Source organism: Nannospalax galili, unplaced genomic scaffold, assembly GCF_000622305.1.
Source record: "Nannospalax galili isolate Female #2095 unplaced genomic scaffold, S.galili_v1.0 scaffold6, whole genome shotgun sequence".
Classification (NCBI taxonomy): domain Eukaryota; kingdom Metazoa; phylum Chordata; class Mammalia; order Rodentia; family Spalacidae; genus Nannospalax; species Nannospalax galili.
The window spans coordinates 965856-980256 of NW_008355036.1; the positions used below are offsets into that span (position 1 = coordinate 965856).

The 14401-nt window shown below is 41.7% G+C and overlaps 1 protein-coding gene and 1 pseudogene across 1 annotated transcript in view; both read left to right on the forward strand.

Moving 5' to 3' along the window:
- Positions 1-14401, forward strand: part of Prdm10 (PR/SET domain 10) — a 143836-nt gene that overhangs the window by 28972 nt on the left and 100463 nt on the right. The gene's annotated exons all lie outside the window — the stretch shown is intronic.
- Positions 586-2514, forward strand: LOC103749259 (annotated as a pseudogene).

Consider the following 14401-nt stretch of genomic DNA (forward strand, 5'->3'; position numbering starts at 1 on the left):
CTCTGGTCTCTACATAGCATGCATACACACACACACACACACACACACACACACACACACCCATACCCACCACACATGCACAAGATAATAAAAGTGAGGGTCTAGAGAAATGGCTCAGTGGTAAAGACACACTGTGTTTGTTTCCCAGCACCCAGAATAAAACACACAATGAGACCAGTGAGTTCCATGTAGGATTCCTCCTGAATGAGTATGGCATGAACTTGCTGGGAGCTTACAAGAGGGTAGGTAGTATGATGAGCTGTGGAATTTAATCCAACACTAATGTTTATACTGCCACAGTATTTTGGCTGCCTTCAGGAGAGGGTTTAAGTGTAGTACCATTGTCAGTAAGTAGAACCCCAGATCTTCTCACTTTTACCACTTTGTCTCCTTCTTCCTAAACTACCTTCATTCCTATGTATGCTAAGTAACCCTGAAAGATCAGTTCACCTGCAATAAACAATTAAAATCTTATCATAATGAAAATAACTTTTATGATTATAAAAAATACAGGCTTGCCATTTCTGCTGCCCAGGCTTCCTGCTCCATCCTGAGCTCCAGGCCAGTAGAAAAAGAGGAGGAGGCATGCGCACTCTTGACCAGTGGCCCGGAGGCAGGCAGTGGAGTTCTAGGCACCTTGCATGCTTGTCATCCCTCTGCCACCCCAGGTGCCTGGCACACGAGCTCCTCGTGCTGTTGCTGATTTGCCTCCTTGGCTTCTACAGCACAGCTGTGTTTACTGTGATAGTCCTACTGCCCTTCAGACTCATGTTAAACTGGATATATAGGTGCTTAGCCCAGTGTAGCTTTTAAAAAAAATTGAAATTTAAAATTTTTTTTACCTTTTCGTCTTTTTTGAGACAGGGTGTCTCTCTGTAGCCCCAGCTGGCCTGGAACTCATAGAGATCCGCCTACCTCTGCCTCCTGAGTGCTAGGATTAAAGGTGTGTGCCACCATTGTGCCCAGCAATGTAGTTTTTTTTTTGTTTTATGTGTATGTATTGCCTGCATGTGTGTAAGTGCACCTGTGCTCTGCAATGCCTGTGAAGGTTAGAAGAAGGCATCACATCCCTTGGAGCTGGAGTTACTGATGGTTTTAGCCACCATGTTTGGTGCTGGGAACTGAACCCAGGCCCTCTGCAAGAGCAGTCAGTGCTCTTAACTACTGAGCCATCTCTTTGGCCCCCTAGTGTAGTTTTTTGTTTCTTGAGGGGCTTTTTGATGGGCTGAGTATTGGAATACAATGGGCTCAACTATTTTTAGTTGCTCTGTTTGCATTGGGCAGGCTACTTTTGCTCTAGGTGGAATATTTAATGCTTTTTGGCTGATGGAACTTGGGAGGTTTGTGTTTGGGATTGGCGGAGAGTTTTAGCAATTGCCCAGAATATATATGCTATGAGTTGATTTAAAGGCAGAGAATTAAACCTCATGTTTGAACTCCAATTCAGCATGGCAGAATTGGCAGTACAGTGAATATGAACCTCACTGGGGGTGCGGGGGGTAGGTATGGCCGTATTCTAAGGTCAATGGTTTAATGGGTTCAGTTTGGTCACATGACCCTGCCAATGATTCTTACAATGGGGGTATAAAATGCATTCTTTCACTAATCTGTGCCTTGGCCCTTGCTTATTTGGATTGGCAGAGAAAATCCCTGGTAAAGAACAAGAAAAAACAGGTGAAGTTATTAAATTAATGCATGTAAAGGACTTGCATCATTTGCACCTGCTTTCATTGGACTCAGGATTCTTTTTAAACAATTTTATTTGTATTTTAGGTGTATGAATGTTTTGCCTGCATGTATGTATGTGTATTACATGTGTGCAGTGCCTGCAGAGGTCATAAGAGAGTATGGGATCACCTGCTATTGGAATTAGGGAGGGCTTTTACCAGCCATATGGATGCTGAAAACCAAACCCAGGTCCTCTGCAGGAGCAAGCCAGTGCTCTTAACTGCTGAGTCATCTCTCTAGCCCTGGACTTGGGATTCTTTACAGAGAAATTTGGATTTTCTTTCCAGTCAGCAAGTGCAATTAAGAGTTTTGTATACGTCATATTAACGCCCATGTCTCCAGTATTTTGGCTCTTGCTGGATAAAACTGGGGAGAATATCATCTGGGTTCTCTGTGCCCTGGCCACCACTCCGCTGTCCCACAAGATGCTGACCTTCACCCTGTGGCACTGCTGATTGCTGTGTGTCTCTGGGGCTCATGTATTCATTACTTGCTTCTGTGTTGTGGCCAGTGGGGCATTAGTAGACCTTGAACATGAACTGGGACCTGCTATGGGAGCATGCCATCTGTTCAGGGTCTCAGGTTCTGGAGGTTGGTCACCTCCATCTCAGCTGGCATGGTACTCGATAATTGGGGGCACTTGTTTTTAGATGTTTTCTTCATTGCTGTGTTTCTTTGTAACTTTTAGCTGTGGTCTTACCTTATTTGGTGAATTGTGCCTGAAGTGGGAATCTAAATTCTTCTATAAAACAAAGGGAAGAATTGAAATGTCCATATACTGAATGAGACTCTGAAATGCCCATGCCGTGAGAATGGGCAACACATACTGATGTGGAAACTTCCATGAAGATTTTCATTCCTTTTTTTTGTCATTTAGAAAAATAATAGAGTGTAAAATATGTTTATATTTCAAAGACACCTATTTATTTAAAGTGTGTTCATGTGGACTATTTTAACTTGTGGTTTTGTGCTGTGTTTTGCTGAAGAATTCTAATCAACAGTGAACAGTTTGGAACGTTGGTCTGGAGCATTCAGGTGAGCTTCAGGAAGGACAGTCAATAACGGGAAGCACTGTTTCTTGTGTTGGGGTAATGTTTAGCAAGCAAATTGGCAAGACTGATGTGGAAACTTCCATGAAGATTTTCATTCCTTTTTTTGTCATTTAGAAAAATAATAGAGTGTAAAATATGTTTATATTTCAAAGACACCTATTTATTTAAAGTGTGTTCATGTGGACTATTTTAACTTGTGGTTTTGTGCTGTGTTTTGCTGAAGAATTCTAATCAACAGTGAACAGTTTGGAACGTTGGTCTGGAGCATTCAGGTGAGCTTCAGGAAGGACAGTCAATAACGGGAAGCACTGTTTCTTGTGTTGGGGTAATGTTTAGCAAGCAAATTGGCAAGCAGATCTTTGGGATGTGGCCTTTGTGTTGTAGCAGGAAAAAAATACTTAAGGGGATGGAAGGCTGCTTTATGTAGAGTCAATGTTGGCATTTTAATTGACATTACGACTGTGCTGTAGGAAGTTTTGAAGGTGGAATTGAGATCTCAGGATTGATTTTACTATTCTAGGTTCCTTGTTCCATACAAGTTTTAATCATTTTGCCAATTTCTACCAAGAAATCTGTAGGAGTTCCAATGAGATTTCATTGAATCTATTGATTGGTTTGGGTACTGTTACCATCTTAAGAATGTAAAGTCTTGTAATCTATAAACATAGAATTTTTAAAAATTAAATTTACTGATTGTTTTGCTGGGGAGAGGCATGCATGCTATTATGTGTGTGGGGAGGTCAGAGGACTGCAGGAGTAGACTTATCTCCTTTCATCATGTGGGTCCCAGGGATTGAACTCAAGTCCTCAGGCTTGGCAGCAAGTGCCTTTACCCACTGAGCCATCTTGCCAACCCAAACATAGGATTTTTTCCCCCCATATTTTTTAGATATTGTTTTCTTTAACAATATTTTGCAGTTAAGTATAAGTTTTGCATTCTACCTGTTAAATTTATACCTAAATAGTCTTTTTATGCTGCTGTGACAAGAATTATTTTTGTAATTTCATCTTGAGATTGTCTATTGATCTTCTGTTCTGTAACCTTGTTTGTTGAACTTGTTTATTAGTTCGAAGAGCTTTTTAATGGATTCCTTAGGATTTTCTATCATAAAATCATGTCATCTATGAAACAGATTGTTGTACTTTTTCCTTTGTAATCTAAACATGTCTTGTTGCTCCGTCTTGCTTAATTACATTGCCTAGAACCTTCAGTACAATGTTGAGAAGTGAAAAGACATGTTTAGCTTAATTTGAACACTGTACAACATATACATGCATCCAAACACTACATAATACCCTATAAATATGTACAGTGTTTGAATGGTGTTGGAAAGGAACCCAGGCCTTGTTAACAGCAGAAAAGAACTTTATAACCAAGCTATGTTCCCTGCTCCTTTATACGTACAACTTTTATATGTCAGTTTATTTTTTAAATTTTATTTATTTATTTTTATTTTATGTGTATAAGAATTTTGCCTGCATGTATGTAAGTGTACCCATGTCATGAAGTGCCTATGGAGGCCAGAAGAGGGTGCTGGATCTCCTGGAATTGGAGTTACAGACAATTGTTACCCACCATGTGAGTATTGGGAACTGAACCCATGTTCCCAGCTGACTTTCAACTACTGAACTATCTCTCTGGTCCCATCAGTTTTTGGTTTTTTTGAGTGGCAAGAACAGATATTCCTGTCTTACTCCCTATCTTAGGGAGGAAGCATTCAGTCTCTCAGTGCTAATTATTCTGTTAACTGTGAGTTTTTGTAAATAGCATTTATTAGGCTGAAGAGTATCCCTTCACTTTCTAGTTTGTTGAGTGCTTTTATTGTTATCTTAAAATTTTTATTATTTTTATTTTATGTGTATGAGTGTTATACCTGCATGCGTGTAAATGCACCCATGTTGTGCAATGCCAGTGGAGGTCAGAAGAGGGTGTTGGATCTCCTGGAACTGGAGTTATAGACAGTTGTTAGCTGACATGTGGGTTCTGGGACTCAAACCCGGGTCTTCTGCTCTTAACCACTGAGCCATCTCCCTAGCCCTGAGTACTTTTATTTTAAAAGATTTTTATTTTTAATTCTCATTCTCTCTCTCTCTCTCTCTCTCTCTCTCTCTCTGCCTATGTGTCTGTGCATGTGAGTGTAGATGTCTGTAGAGGTGTAGGATCTCCCAGAGCTGGAGTTATAGGCGGTTATGAGCTGTCTCACACGGGTGCTGACAACTGAACGCAGATCCTCTGCAAGAGCAGTATGTGCCCTTAACCATGGAGTCTTCTCTCCAGCCCTTTTAGTGTTTTTATTTTGAAAGAGCTTTTGGAATATATCAAGAATTCATGTTACTTTTGTTCTTATTCTATTGTTATATTGCTTTGATTTTTATTTTTGAATTTTTTATGGTCTTCTACATTGAGTTTTAGATATTAAACCACCCTCACATTACTGTCAGAATTTTGGAAGTTTATTGAGTAGTAATCCATACTCACTGTTAAAAAAAATAAAAAAGCCAAAACAGCACAAATAATAAAACCCAAAACGCCCTCTTTCTTTCTTTTCAGAACAGTAGTCCAGGAACTGGAAAGATGGCTCAGCACTTAAGGGCACTGGCTGCTCTTGCAAAGGACCGGGGTTCAGTTCCCAGCATCCACATAGCAATTCACAACTGTCTGTAACTCCAGATCCAGGGGATCTGATGCCTTCTTCCTGCCTCTGCAGGCACCAGACATGCACTTGTTGCATATACATGCATTCAAGCAAATCTCTCCTATACATGAAATAAAAATAAATTTTTCAAAAGCAGAAACAAAAATTGGTAGTCCAAAAGACTGTGAAAAAGCTTGGTTCCTCTTGTTTCTTGAGTGCTAAAGAGCTTGTTTGTATATTATGATTGATATTTGTCGATATATTTCAAATAAATAAATGGATTTCATTTGTATTCTTTTTTAAAATTTATTTTCTATGTGTATGAGTATATTGCCCACATGTATTTAAGTGCACCCGTGTTGTGCAGTGCCCATGGAGTTCAGAAGAGGGTGTTGGAGCTCCTGGAACTGGAGTTCTGGATGGTCGTTAGCTGCTGTGTAGGTGCTGGGAATCGAATTTGGTTCCTCTACAAAAGCAGCCAGTGCTCTTAACTGCTGAGCCATCTCTTTAGCCCTGGATTTCATTTGCATTCCATAAGTAATTTTTTTTGTTACACTTATTGGTGTGTGTGTGTGTGTGTGTGTGTGTGTGCATACATATGTGTGGAGGTCAGAGTACAACTTTGGGAGTCGATTCTCCCCTTCTACCATGTGAGTCCCAGGGATTATCTCAGGTCATCAGGCTTGGTGGAAAGCTCCTTTACCTGCTGAACCATTTTGCTGGTCTGTAAATAGTTTTTTTTTTTTAAATATTTTATTTATTTATTTATTTATTTATTATTTATTTATTTATTTATTATTTATTTTGGTCTTTTTGAGACAGGGTCTCCCTGTAGCCCCAGCTGTCCTGAAACTCACTATGTAGACCAGGCTGGCCTTGAACTCACAGAGATCCACCTGCCTCTGCCTCCCAAGTGCTGGGATTAAAGGCGTGTGCCACCATGCCTGGCAATATTTATTATTTTTATTTTACATGTATGAGTGTATTGCCTGCATGTATGTGAATGCACCTATGTCATGCAGTGCCACAGAGGTCAGAAGAGGATGTCGGATTCCTCTGGAGCTGGAGTTAAGGTTGGTTCATAGCTGCCATGTGGGTGCTGGGACTCAAACCCAGGTCCTCTGTGAGAGCAGTCAGTACTCTTAATTGCTGAGCCATCTCTCTAGCCCCTGTAGATATTTTTTTAAGAGAGTATGTGGAAAACAGTGCATGCAGAAAATGTTATTCAATACATTTAATTTCAAAGTTAGTGGGTTATTTTAATAATAGCATGATATTTTCAGATATTGCTTCTATTGTAAAGCTTTCTCATTGCTTTTTGGCTCCTTTTATCAAGAAAAGGGTATTCTATGATTCCAGTTGTATCTTGATCCTAGATTACACTGTCATGACAGATAGGCTGTAGAACAGTGTTTTTCTTACTGGAGACCAAGTGTACCCATGTGCATGAGTTCTCAAGTTTTTGGTAAGCAGTCATAAGGTTATAGGAGAAGTGTTTATTATCGCTGCACATCTTTGAAATCACTGTCTGTTTCCTGCCAGGGTAGCTCAATCTTAGTTAGCTCCTGCAGAAGGATACTTGGGAAAATAAACCCAGCATCCTGTACCTACTTTCTCACCATGGACTGGGAAACTGATGAGCAGCGCTGCTGAGAGGCAGAGACACCTACAGAGCCTCAGGCAATGCCACAGGCTGGGGATATCAGCAGTTAGAGTTGAAGTGTTCTAAGTGCAGTCAGGAAAAAGGGGCCAACACTCCAGAGCTAGAGGTGGCAGCAGGAAGGGAGCCTGAACACAGCTGAATGGAAGGGTAGGATGTTTGCTAGTCTCATGACTCTGGACACACAGAAGCTGAGGACACACAAGGGCCACCACAGAGTAGATTCTCTCAAATATGCTGTGAAATTGCTCCTGAACACTGGAAGGGTGGACCCCAAGGCAGACCCATCCAGACGGCAGACCCATCCAGACGGCAGACCAGCTGTAAAGCAGCTCAGTGTGTCTAGGTACTCTGCCTCTGCAGCCTTCCTGAGGACAGCTGATCTAGAAGCGTGTTCCTTGGGGGAAAGGGTGCCTTCTGGGCATGGTGGTGGTCTGTTCTGTGAGGGAGATGCACTTTGTGAACTTGTCCCAACTCAGATGCTGTGGGTTGTCTGCTGTTCTACAGGCTTGGAATATACTGTCTCCACCTAGTATCTCATGAGAGTAGATTAGAGGCCCCCTGACAGATTTCTCTTTAAAATTGCCTTCACATTTTATCTGCCAAGCAGCTATTCTTTATGAAAAGGCAAAGGCAGACATCAAGGTTTGTCATTCCTTAGAACTCACATAGAGTACTTTTGAACTCTCGAGGATTTTCATGTAGGCTTGTCAGACCCAGACCCCCAAGCCTCTTCAGCTGCATTTTTCTTTGAGTGAATGGTAAGGACTTCTTTGAAGGACCTGGTCTGGCCCTAATGCCTCATGAGCAGACTCTCAGATAGGATGGGAGGAGTTGCCTTTGTTTTTTGGTACATGAAAAGCTCTTATTTGAACTAGAGGAAAAAGTCCACGTTCCCTAGGTTAACATGAAGAAAGATTTGCTTTGGGCTTAAAGAAAGGAGTGCCCTAATGCTAACTGGAAAAAGAACCTTCTTTCATAGAAGAAAAGCCTTATTTCATACTTCTGGAAGCCTTTTTGTGTCCAAGGAAAGGAGGAGGAGCTGTTGCCTGGCACGGTGGGCAGAAGGACTTGGGAGCACAGGAGAGGCAGGCCCTGCTCACTGCTGAGCCTGCTGGACTTCACCCCTTTCCCTGTTTCTACCTCTGCCTTCCAACCCAGTTTTTGGTTTATTTGTTTTTAAACCTTAATCAACTCTCTTCTAGATATACAATCTCTTTCTTGATGATAGAAACAAATCAGAACTATTGCTTTTTTAAAAAAAATACTTTTTTATTATTTTTATGTATATGAGGTATTGCCTGCATGTAGGTAGGTGCACCTTTGTTGTGCAATGCACGTGGAGGTCAGAAGAGGGCATCGGATCCCTTGGAACTGGAGTTACAGATGGTTGTTAGCTGCCACATAGGTGCTAGGAATCGAACCTGGGTCCTCTGTAAGAGCAGTCAGTACTCTTAACTGCTGAGCTGTCTCTCCAGTCCCAGAACTGTTTCTTTAGGATACAGCAATTTTTGGGTTGAAATAACCCAATCTCATAAAATCACAAGTATTGTTTACTCTAAAATGGGTCTGTCTCTGTCTGGTCACCAGTGTCTGAAGTCTTTTCTGGATGTTGTCTCTCCCTAGCCCCAGCATAAAACTTTATTTCTGAAGATGCTTTGTTGCTTTGTTTTGTTCTCCCCCCCTCAAATATTTAATATCTTATGTGTATATATGTGTGTGTCTGCATGTCTGTATGTGTACTGCATGCACGCAGGTTCTTGTGGAGGCCAGAATAGGGTGTTGGGTTCCTCTGGATCTATAGTTTCAGGGAGTTGTGAGTCTCCATGTGGGTGCTGGGAACTGAACCCAGGTCCTCTGCAAGAGTAGCAAGTGCTCTTAACTACTGAGTCATCTCTCCAGCCCTCTCTTATGTTCTTTTTACAGTCTAGAGCTTTCATTGATTGCTTCATTGCTGATGCTTAAAGAAGTTGTTAAATGTGCTGTCAGTAGATACAGGAACACCACACACTGTCACCCTCAGTAGATACAGGACATCCCACACTGTCACCCTCAGTAGATACAGGGACACCCCCACACTGTTGCTTTCTTACTCATTTTCACCTTTAAACCTTTCTGTTTTAATAAAAATATCCCAAGCCTGTAAAGGTTTAAATAAAAATTGAACAAAGAAGCAAATAAACAATTTTATTAGTCAAAGGCTTAATCTCCCTTCCCTCAGTACTGAGATTCAAACCACAATACCTCTATGTAAGTGCTCTACTACTAAGAGTGCCCAGCCTTTTTTTCCTTTCTTTTTAAAATTTGTTGAAACCTTTTATGAAAACCAGATTTTCCTGCTTATTTAGTCAAAAGCCTTCAGCTTCTTAGGCATATGTTCTAGCTAAAATTGTCTACATTTTGTTTTCTACTGCATTTAGAAAAATACTTGAGCCATGTTTTTCACCCTTTCTAGGTTTCCAGTAGCTTATTAGCTGAGATCAGAGTGGTACAAGAGACGGACACCATGCTATGACAGATGGAGCGACCTTAGGCTCACCAGATGTGGACAGTGGGTGATCATCCATCACCTCTCTCAAAGGCATACAAAGACCAGAGCTTTTTATCTGTATTGAAGAGCAGATGAAATGGCCTCTCTGAAGGATTGGAAAACCTCTAGGCAGGAGGGTGGCAGTATTCTTTGTATGTATATGACTAGTCATTTTTACTTTTTCACAGCAATGCTAACAATTTGTTGTAATTCTTTTTTTTTTTTTTTGGTCTTTTTGAGACAGGGTCTCCTTGTAGCCCCAGCTGTCCTGGAACTCACTATGCAGACCAGGCTAGCTTTGAACTCACAGAGATCCGCCTGCCTCTGCCTCCCGAGTGCTGGCCCGAGTGCTGGGATTAAAGGCGTGAGCCACCACGCCGGGCGGTTGTTGTAATTCTTTTAAAAATTGAGAAATGTATTTCAAAGGATCATATAGGCTTCCACTTCTTATTGAGAATGGGGAATTTGCTGACATTTGTATTATTTTGCTATTTGTCTATTGTGCGTCTGCTGCCAGTTCCTGTTCACCAATTAGAACTAAACCTAGTGCTTTTTCTTTTCTCTTGAATTCTAAAACTATTTGTTTTAGTAACCAGTTAAATGAAAAATCTCTACCTAGCGTTCCAAACACGAAGGAAACAGAAGCTCTTTATTTCCAGTCTGCGGTGTTCTCTCTAGTGTGTCACCATCAGCCTGGCTTGTTCTGTGCTTTACTTTTTTTCTGAACCTGAATTGTAAACAAATTCTTTGAGGTGGTTTGGGCATTAAATTAATGAACTGAATGGATCAATATAAGCTCCTTAGATCCATGCTGAGTGCTAGATGTGAGTTAGCTGTCCTCATGTCCTGGCCTTGAGCCATTTGCTTCCTGCTGGCCACACCCACAGGATATAGTGCCAAAGGAAAGGCTTGCATTTTGTGGGAAGCTCTAGTGTGACTAGGCCCTTTTCTCCTTAGTTTACCGGATACCTAACAAGAAACAACATAGAAAGGTGTTTTGGGGCTCCTGGTTTGAGGGGATGTAATCCTTTATGGAGGGACATCATGGCAGGACAGGCATGGTGGAGATGACTCCATGGTGGCAGGAATGAACAGTAGCTGCTTGCTCATAGCAGATCAAGAAGCAAAAAAAAAGAAATGGGGTCAGGCTATAAAATCTTAAGTTGTAGTCCCCAGTGACCTACTTCTTTTAGCTAGGTCCCACTTTTTTTAAAAAATATTTTATTTATTTTTATTTTATGTGTATGCGTGTATTGCCTGCATGTATGTGAGTGCACCCATGTCGTTGTGCAATGCTGTGGAGGTCAGAAGAGGGCTTTGGATTCCCCTGGAACTGGAGTTAAGAATTGTTCATAGCCGCCATGTGGGTGCTGGGAACCAAACCCAGGTCCTCTAAAAGAGTAATCAGTGCTCTTAACTGCTGAGCCATCTCTCCAGCCCCGCTAGGTCCCACTTCTAAAGGTTCCACAACCTCCCCGAACAGCAGCTGGGGACCAAGTATTCAAACACATGAGTCTGTCAAGGACATTTTACATTCAAACCATGACAAGGAGTTTCTTAGATCTTGAAACACCATCACCAAAACAAAACATGTGAATCAGGTCAGAGATCTAAGAATTAAACCTAGATCTAGAGCCTAAGAATTTATAAGGTAAGAAGTAGGGTGGTCCCCAGAACAGGAAGGTAAGACCCTACTGCTGAAAGCAGGACATACTTCAGACACAGGATTTGGAGCAATGGAGCTGGAACTGACCTGGAAGCCACCTCCCCAGAAGGCTAGCTCTCATAGCTTTGGAGAACACTACACAAGCTGGTAAGGGAGAACATCAGTTGATGGTCCAACCCCAGCTTCAAAGCCTAATAACCACATTAATGACCAGCACAGCAAATGACATTGGTGCAGTAGTGGCACTTTTATCTTGCAGGTAATCAACAGCTACCTAATTGGACTTAAAGCCTACACAATGGGAGGAAATTCGTGTGTGGTAATATAAACCTAGCCAAATACACATAGCTGGAGAGGTTACAGATCTTAGAGAAAACCCCAAGGCTGCCACATTCCTAGACAAATGTAATTTCTTACTATGTACAAAATATGGATCCTTAAATTTACAAAGTATCCCAGTCACCACCCATCAAAGAAGCATCTTTTTTTTTTAAATATTTTATTTTTTTTATGTGTATGTCTGCATGTATGTGAGTGCATCATGTCATGCAATGCCACAGTGGTCAGAAGAGAGCATGGGATTCCCCTGGGACTGAAGTTAAGGATGGTTCATAGTCACCATGTGGGTTCTAGGAATTGAACCTGGGTCCTCTGTAAGAGCAGTCAGTGCTCTTAACTGCTGAGCCATCTCTTCAGCCTCAAGAAGCTTTTTTGTCAGCAGACAGAGATTATTAGAGAGTTCCACAACTGGTTACACATAGATTGTTTGTGAGTTGTCCAAACCTAAGTGGCACATCTAATATGCAACCTCTACATCTAAGGCTCACGGAACATAGAACAAGGGATGAAGAGAACACTAATGCATCTTTCAGTTCTCATCAATGAAGCTCCCTCATGCAACAGAGGGCCGGGAAAGCAAAAGGTACAAATGGCCAAAACATAGAGAATAAGAGTCTACAGAGTGTGGGTCCTTGGACAGGAGTCCTATGTTAAAAGCTACCCACCCAGGGCTCAGGGACCACTGTGGGGGGTATTGTAACAGCCAGAGAAGAGGTACATGACCTACCGGCTTCTGGGACTGTTCTCATATGAACCTACAGCAATGGTATCAGCATGTACAAGACCCATGCAATCTCAGGCAGACAGAAACCCAGCACAGAGCTGTGGAAATGGACAGCAAGCCCCAATTTTAGTCTTATTGGCAGCTGATTACAGCTGAGTAAGGAAGAGCTGATCTTAAATGGAGGGAGCCTAGATAGGCTGACTGGACCTCAGAGGATAAACTTGCACTGAGGGACATCTGGGGCCACTAACTTGACATGATAGATCTTAACACAAATGACAGAATGTATGAATTCAAGTGGGGGGGCGGTTTGGGAGAGGGCCAGTAGGGAAGGAAGGGGGTATAAAGATGATTAAGATGTTCTGTATGAAATATACAAAAATTCAATAAATTTTTTAAAAAAGCAGGGTGGGTAGGAAAAGTGGGCTGTTGACCTAGGTTCCCAAAATGGCCTGTGCTGCCTCATCAGTGATACAGACAGGACCATCCTTTATAGCGATCTGCTGTCTCCTTCCCCTTCTTCCTCTTCTCTCCCTAGAAACACTTTAGAGGCAGGTACCTTAGGTGAATGTACTGTTCTTTAAAACTGGTTCTCACTGCCTTTCCCCTGACCTCACCTCTGATGTAAATACAGCTGAAGAAGTGGTGGTCCAGGTGTGGTGGTACAGATACCTTTAATCCCAGCTCAGAAACAAGTGGATCTCTGTGAGATTGAGGCCAGCCTGGTCTACACAGCAAGTTCCAGGCCAGCTGCGGCTACAGGGAGACCCTGTCTCGGAAAACAAACAAAACAAAACCAAAATTAAAGTATGCATATACAAAGACAAACAAGAAGATAGTGATATAGACATACACACACACACACGCACGTATGTGCAAAATGTCATATTAGCATTTAAGGGTCTGGAGAGATGGCTTCGCAGTTAAAGCACTGATTGCTCTGGCAGAGGATCTGGGTTCAGGTCCCAGCACCCACATGACAGCTAATAGTCATCTGCAACTTCAGTTTCAGGGGCTCCCACACCCCCTTCTGGTCTCTGAGGGTTTGTACACACATGATGCACTTACATACATGCAAACAAAGCTCTCAAACACATCAAATAAAAATGATAAATAAAAAAATTAAATTAGCATTCAAAACAATTTAATGCTAGTGTGGTGACTCTGGCCTATAATTTCAATACTCAGGAAGCTGAGGCAGGAGGATTGCTATGAGTTCAATCCTTGCCTGGACTAGAGTGAGACCTTATCTCAAAAAAGCATTTGGCATTTACTCCACAGTTAAGCTATATTGTCTTGTACCCATCCTTACTGGGGAGGTTCTAACTTGGTTTCTTTTACCTCCTTGGTTTTCTTTATCAGTTGTGTGGGTGCTCATTCTTTGTTTTGTTTGTTTGTTTGTTTTGAGATGGGGTCTTATAGATCCCTGATGAGGTGAACTTGAACTTCTGATCCTCCTACATCTATCTCCTGAGTGCTGGCAATACAGGTGTGCACACTCAGTTCTGCAGCTGTGGATCAAATCTAGAGCTCAGAACTTGTGAAGCAAGCACTCTACCAACTGAGCCACACACCCCTCCAGTCTCTGATACTTGGGATTGAACCCAGTGCCTTGCTCATGCCAGGCAGGCATGTACCAACTCGGCTATATCCCCAGCCCCCTCATTCATGGATGATGTGCTTGTCTTCATTCACCATTTTTGGTTCATAGACTTTGGACATTTGCTTAAAACTTTGATATATATTGCTTGATCTTTGCCACTTTTTACTTCAGCAGGCTGTGCAATTTGGGTCTTTGTTTCACATTGATTTTTCTCCTTCATTGTTTCATTTTCTTTTATATTTGTTTATTTTGTTTTTTATTGAATTTTTTGCGATTTTCGTACAATATTGTTTGATGGTATTTAGATCCCCTCCCCTATTCACACTTCACCTCACTTACCCCCACCCAATTTAATGTATTCTTTTATTAAGGCTTATAGATTCTTATTTCTGTTCCCAAATGTCCTTTAGTGTAGATCCATCCATGCCCTGGAGTCTGGTTAACCTATTTAGAGTCTCATCCT